This window comes from Oryza sativa, chromosome 2 (genome assembly GCF_034140825.1).
Source record: "Oryza sativa Japonica Group chromosome 2, ASM3414082v1".
In the NCBI taxonomy this organism is placed as follows: domain Eukaryota; kingdom Viridiplantae; phylum Streptophyta; class Magnoliopsida; order Poales; family Poaceae; genus Oryza; species Oryza sativa.
This window is the reverse complement of record NC_089036.1, coordinates 21084429-21090487: the sequence shown is the minus strand read 5'-3', so window position 1 is coordinate 21090487 and position 6059 is coordinate 21084429. Positions and strand designations below refer to the sequence as shown.

General features: G+C 37.3%; 1 long non-coding RNA gene across 1 annotated transcript; it reads left to right on the top strand.

Annotated features, from left to right (window-relative positions):
- The first annotated feature begins 1975 nt into the window (after positions 1–1975).
- Positions 1976–4239, top strand: LOC107279937 (uncharacterized). Its single transcript, XR_010739090.1, has 3 exons — positions 1976–2656; positions 2897–2984; positions 3837–4239. It is a non-coding gene; the product is annotated as an uncharacterized lncRNA (long non-coding RNA).
- Positions 4240–6059: the final 1820 nt, after the last annotated feature.

The following is a 6059-nucleotide window of genomic DNA, read 5'->3' as shown; positions in this document are numbered from 1 at the left end:
TTTAAAATTATCTATTTTTCACATATGATTTTATTTAAAATTATCATTCCTGTTATTCTAATAATTTTATAATTTTTAAAATCCACGTCAGTCACTACCCCTTACTCATTTGTCACATTTTTATTTGCTTACTTGATCTACCACTATTTATATTCATTCTCTTTATAAACTTTTAAAAAATAGGCTTTCTAGTCTTTAGAGTCATTGTCTTGTTGGGTTTCGTTTTCATAATTTTTAGAAGTATCGTCAAACATCGCCAATTTACTGTTCTACGGCTCATCTGCTGCCACCTCTCTTTATTGCCATTGGGATTTTAAAAATCGAACATAATTATTGTTTGTGTTCTTTTTTACTTTTTATAAGTCTCGTCAAATCATTAGCGGCTTCGCCACTTTACTCCTCTATAGCCCGCCCGTTGCCTCCCCTCCTTATTGTTATTGAGATTTTAAAATCGAACATGATTGTCATTGGATTTATTTTACTCTCCAAAAGTCCCATCAACTGTCGTAACCATGTTGCATAACGGCATGCCCATCATCATTGGGATTCTATTTGGGGTTTTGTTTATAGTTTTTGGATATCCCATCAACTGCCAACACTCTACTCCTTTATAGCCCTATTGATTCTCTCATCTTTATTGTTATTTGTCATTGTTATGTTCTAGATGGATTGTTTTTTGAAAATTGCATAATTTTTCATCCCGATAATTTTTATTCATAAATTATATTCCTACTTGAACTCTTATTATTTTTTTCTATTTTTAAAATTTATTTTATTTGTTATTTTGAACTTTAATTAATCTCGTCATGTGTTCTAGATTGTCTCTTATTTCAATAGTCTTTATTTTTTATTACAAATTTTAGTTATTTATAAATTGCATTCTAGTTGAGCTCTTATTTTCTGAATTTATTTTATTTTTTATTTCAAATTTTAATTAATCTCATATTGTGTTCTATATAGATTACTCTTTTAATATTTATTTTTTATTTCCAATTTTAATTGTTTCAAAAATTGTATTCCTACTTAAACTCTCTTTTTTATTTTTTCTAATTTTTGATTTTATTTGATTTTTTATTTTGAATTTTAATTAATATTGTATTGGTTTCTTTTATGGACTATTTTTTCAATACTGCTTATTTTTAATTTCGAATTTTAGTTTTTTTTCAAAATATATTCCTACGGGAGCTCTTCTTTTATTTTTTTTCTAATTTCAGATTTTATTTAATTTTTATTTCAAATTTTAATTAATCTTGTATTGGGTTCTTATACGAACTCTTCTTTCAATATTTTTTATTTTTAATTCCGAATTTCAGTTATTTTTAAAATATATTTCTATTTGGACTCTTCTTTTTTTCTAATTTCGGATTTTATTTTATTTTAAGAGTAAAATACACCAGCGGTACTTAAACTTGTCAGCAGGTTTCAGTTAGGTCCACGAACTTGTAAAGCGCACATCAAGAACCCTAAACTTAGTTTATTGTATCATCCCGGTCCAAAGCCGTGTTTGACCGTGGTCTTGCCTACGTGGCACGCCACGTGGACGATGACATGGATTTTTTTAATATTTTTTCTCCCTTATTCTTTCTCTTTTCTCTTTTATGAAAAGACGATGACATGGACGATGACGTGCATGAGGCATTTTCATCTTTTCGACAAGGAAGAAAGAGAAAAAAAGAAAGAAGAAGGGAGAAAAAATAAAAAAAAATCCATGTCATCGTCTACTTGGCGTGCCACGTAGGCAAGACCACGGTTAAACGCGGCTTTGGACCGGGATGATACAATAAACCAAGTTTAGGGACCTTAATGTGCACTTTGTAAGTTCGTGGACCTAAGTGAAACCTGCTGACAAGTTTAAGGACCGCTCGTGTATTTTACTCTTATTTTAATTCTGAATTTTGATTAATCTCGTATTGGGTTACTATATGGACTATTTTTTTAATATTGCTTATTTTTAATTACGAATTTCAGCTATTTTTAGATTGTATTTCTATTTTGACTCTTTTTTTCTTTTTCTCCGATTCATGTAGGAATTTTTAGCCTCTACAGTGAACGTGGTGTCTTTTTTTAAGGTTGTTTTAATAATAGATAGATAGATATGTAGATATGACATTGTTTACATGTATCGAAAATAGTTAAAATTCGCCGCCCTCCATCTCGCCGCCGCCACCTCCCTCCGCCCGCCGCCCCTCCTCCCATCACATCGGTTTGCGCCGCCGCATCCGCACCGCCCAGCCCCGCCACCACCGAGGACGCGGAACCCGCACCTCCCTCCCACGCCTCCCCCTCCAGACCCGAAGCAGCGGCAGCTCGCGGCGTCAACCTTCATGCTTGACGACACCCCCCACCCCTCCGAAGCGGCGGCGGCCGCCGGTAGCTGCCGACTGGTCCGCCTCCGTGGTGGCCGATGCGCCCCGGTCGTTCTTGCCGTGCTCGCTCCGCGACAGTCTGGTGATACGCCCGATTCTGTTCTCTCGAGCCCGTCGTTCCACCTCGACGCTCCCGATTCCGCGACCCCTGGCTCGGATGTCCCGTCCTCCGTCGGGCTTGACGATATTGTTCCTGAGACCTGAGACCGCGGGCTTCACCGCCCCACGCTTGGCTGGTCTCTCGGCTGTGCCTGGCTTGACGTCTCCTACGACCGCGAGGAAATTTTCTGGTGAAGTTTCTTAACTATTATTGCAATTCGAGTTTTCATGAATTCTAGCGGCCTAGGTTAAGCTCATTTGGCTTCATCCATTGAATTTGCCATCGTTGGTTGTTCATAAACAGCTAACCCAGCATTAATCCACTGATGGTCTGCTTGCTGAATTTATTTCTAAAGTAATTAGCAATCTTTGTTTCAGCCTGAATGATTTGTACTAAAAATTTTCCATTTTTTTTCATGGTATCACAATAGATTGGAACAAGCTAATCTTCTGCTCAAGAAAACACCATTGTTGGAGATGATGACAATTGTCCTCCACTGCTCCTGACCATTCAAACAGGCATGCACTTTCTTTTGCCGATGGGTACATATTATTGTGTTATGCATTTTAGCTACTTGAATAAAATATCCTGTGATTTTACAGGCATGTGCTTTTGAATTACCCTGTCTTTCCTGTAATTAATTTAAGTAGTACGCTAACTGATTTGCACGATCACATGAATGGCAGACTGTCAGAGTTCATCGCTTCAATATTGTTTGGTGATGTGAGAGCTAAGATTATTGTTTCCTTACTAGCATATAAATTTATTCCTGTATAAGAAATTAAGAATAGCTGGTATTTCAAACATATGGTCATTTTGCTTGTCATTCCCGCTTTTCTATCTCCCATTTTCCATAAATGCATGACCCAATGTTCCAAAGTACAGTTGCTAACAGAGCATCATTGCTTGCTTCCAGAACCAATCTAGCCGACGGTTCTTACCAACCCAGTGCAGACTAACGCTGCCCTCGATTTCTTTGAAGATCTTTGAAATTGATGTTTTTTCTGGACTATTGCCATTGCAGAGGAATTCAAATGCAGCACCACTGATCTGTACTCATTTCTCTTTACATATGTTTTCACCATTAAGAGGACCTGCTTCAAGAGAGATGACCTCTGCTTTTGAGTTCTACGGTGCTTCCAATTAATAGTGATTACCAAGCAACAAGCAAGATAAAACAACTGCATTTATCTGTTACTTATGGAATTTATCTGTTTAGAAAGCAAATAGCATTATTGATCATCACTGATCTGATATATCAATTTGTGGTGTACCATAAGCTAGCATGATTTGCTTCAAAAGTTTAGCAAAACAAGTTAAGCTTGGAAGCCACTCATTAACAAAAGAAGCTGATTGTTTCTATTTAGCAGGTTGACAGGAACATGCTCCATTTCATGGTTTTGCTAAATGAAGTGCGGTTGTCATGAGAAATCAGTGCAGAATGGCAAGGTAGATGCAATTATTCGATCAGTGCAGAGAAAATGGAGGCAATGCTAGGGCATAATTTCTTCTAACTGTTTTTCCATTCTTTCCCCTTTCGATTGTACACTCATGGTTGACACATATATGTACAGTTCAGATTTATAAGTTGCAGCTATGCCTTCAATGGATGAAAGTGGGCATATATGTATTTTTTTAGTTGGTTTTAAAGTGAGTGATTTATTTTCTTGTGCTTGGTACAAACTAACAATATGCATGTAAGAAAGGTTTAGGATAGGGTGGATTTACTCCAATGCTGCTTGCAGCAGATAAGTTTACACTATTTAGCCCGCAGGTTCATGGGCAAGTGTTTGTGAGTTTTTTGGTCCAATTTTCCCTAAAATAATAGGCCAAGTCTTTTATTCTTAAATGAAAAACAGGCTTTTCCTATTGTCTTCTGAGGTTTAGCTTAAAAAAGCCCACGGTTCATGAAAAGGTAGTTGTGAGAACTGAGAGATATATAGCCCTTCCTTGGCTTGCTAGCTTTCAACCTATCGTTAGGCAGTAAAATGGAACGATGGCCACTTCTATATATTATGGCTCTGCTGTGCTTATGCCATTTGTTGTTGGAGCATTTCATCCCTAGGTCTGTAGCAGTGTTCCTCTTCATATTCTCATTCCCATGGGCTCAAAAGGTATGTGCGTCGATTCGCATCCAAATAATATCAATGATGGATGTCTTGTAACTAAATGCTAATTCTTAATTATCATAACTAAAGTATATGCAATTTAATCGCAATTAGGTTGTCCAATAAACTTGAAGAAGATATAGGTAAATGGAAGCCTGATGATATCATGTAGGTAAATAGAGGCCTGATAAGATCAAATCAAGTAGGAATCTGTATTCTTTTTTTCCCAAAGATTAAATCAACTGGGAATCTCGATTTTTTCCTTTAAAGTGCTTATATATGCTAATAGGGTAGATTTATGAGGACGTTGCGGGCCCAACCAGGCATGCAAAAAAATCACGAGCCAGGGCGTTGCGGGCCAATCATGGCGGCACACAAAGGCGCATATGGAAAACGGACTCAGGCGTGGACCTGATCGCTGCAAGCGGCAAGGGACGCGTGAAAAGGTAAGCGGCAAGGGGCGCGTGAAAAGGTGCGGGCCTAATTAATTCGTATGCGTCTCGGATAAGAGGGACACTCTGACATAAGAAAAAAGAAAGAATTTGATAGAAATATAAAATTAAAATTGATTCCAATACGGATGACGTACCAAAATTCTGCGAGAACATTTTCAGTTTTTATAGTAGTTGACAAGAGATTTGCATCATCAAATATCGTCGTAGCGTTAGCACGGGCATATTACTAGTGTAGTTAAATTGCACGTTTTAATACTGAAGCTATATTGAGGGACCTGAAGTGGACTTTTATTCCTTTTTTAGGAGGTTACATTCCTCTTGGGCCACATTGGAACCAAGAGTTATAAGCTGTTCATATCGTGGGGCTCTCTCAGGAAGACATTTACTAGCTAGTTCATTCCGTTTCTTCCTCTCTTTTTTTCGTTTCCTTATTAGGTGGTCATTTGACAAACAAATAAACAATCACATTAGCGCCAGGTGATGTCTCAATTCTCAACACCAATCTGGTCGGCATCGAGCGTCAACTGCAGTGTCCATGTCGCTGACCTTCCGCTTCACTCTCATCGCAAATTCAAGTCTTTCTTAAAAAAATATAATCAAATTATAAGAAATAAATCAGAAAATCATATTTATTTGACACCAATAAACATAAAGCTTGGTGAGGAGGAACCAAATGAACATAATACGTATTATAAGTACTACGAATTTGGTCGTAGTTAATGGAGCTGTTTGGCTGCAATTTACAGCATAACTACACAGTCGGCAGCTATCTACTTGCTGCAACAATCAAATTGGCTAGAGAGTGCGAAATAGCATGGTAAATAGCAACTGAATAGTCCCAATATATTTTGGAATGGAGGAGCCTTTTTCAATAATAAGAGGTCTTTATTGCTGCCAAAACATGCCCTGCCAATGTTTTTTTGTTTGAAAAGTACTTGTGCATATCTAGATTGAAGCCACTTTATTGGTAATGGCCATACTAGATTTGGCATCAGTCTAGAACATTTTTCACTATAATTTCACATTTGGG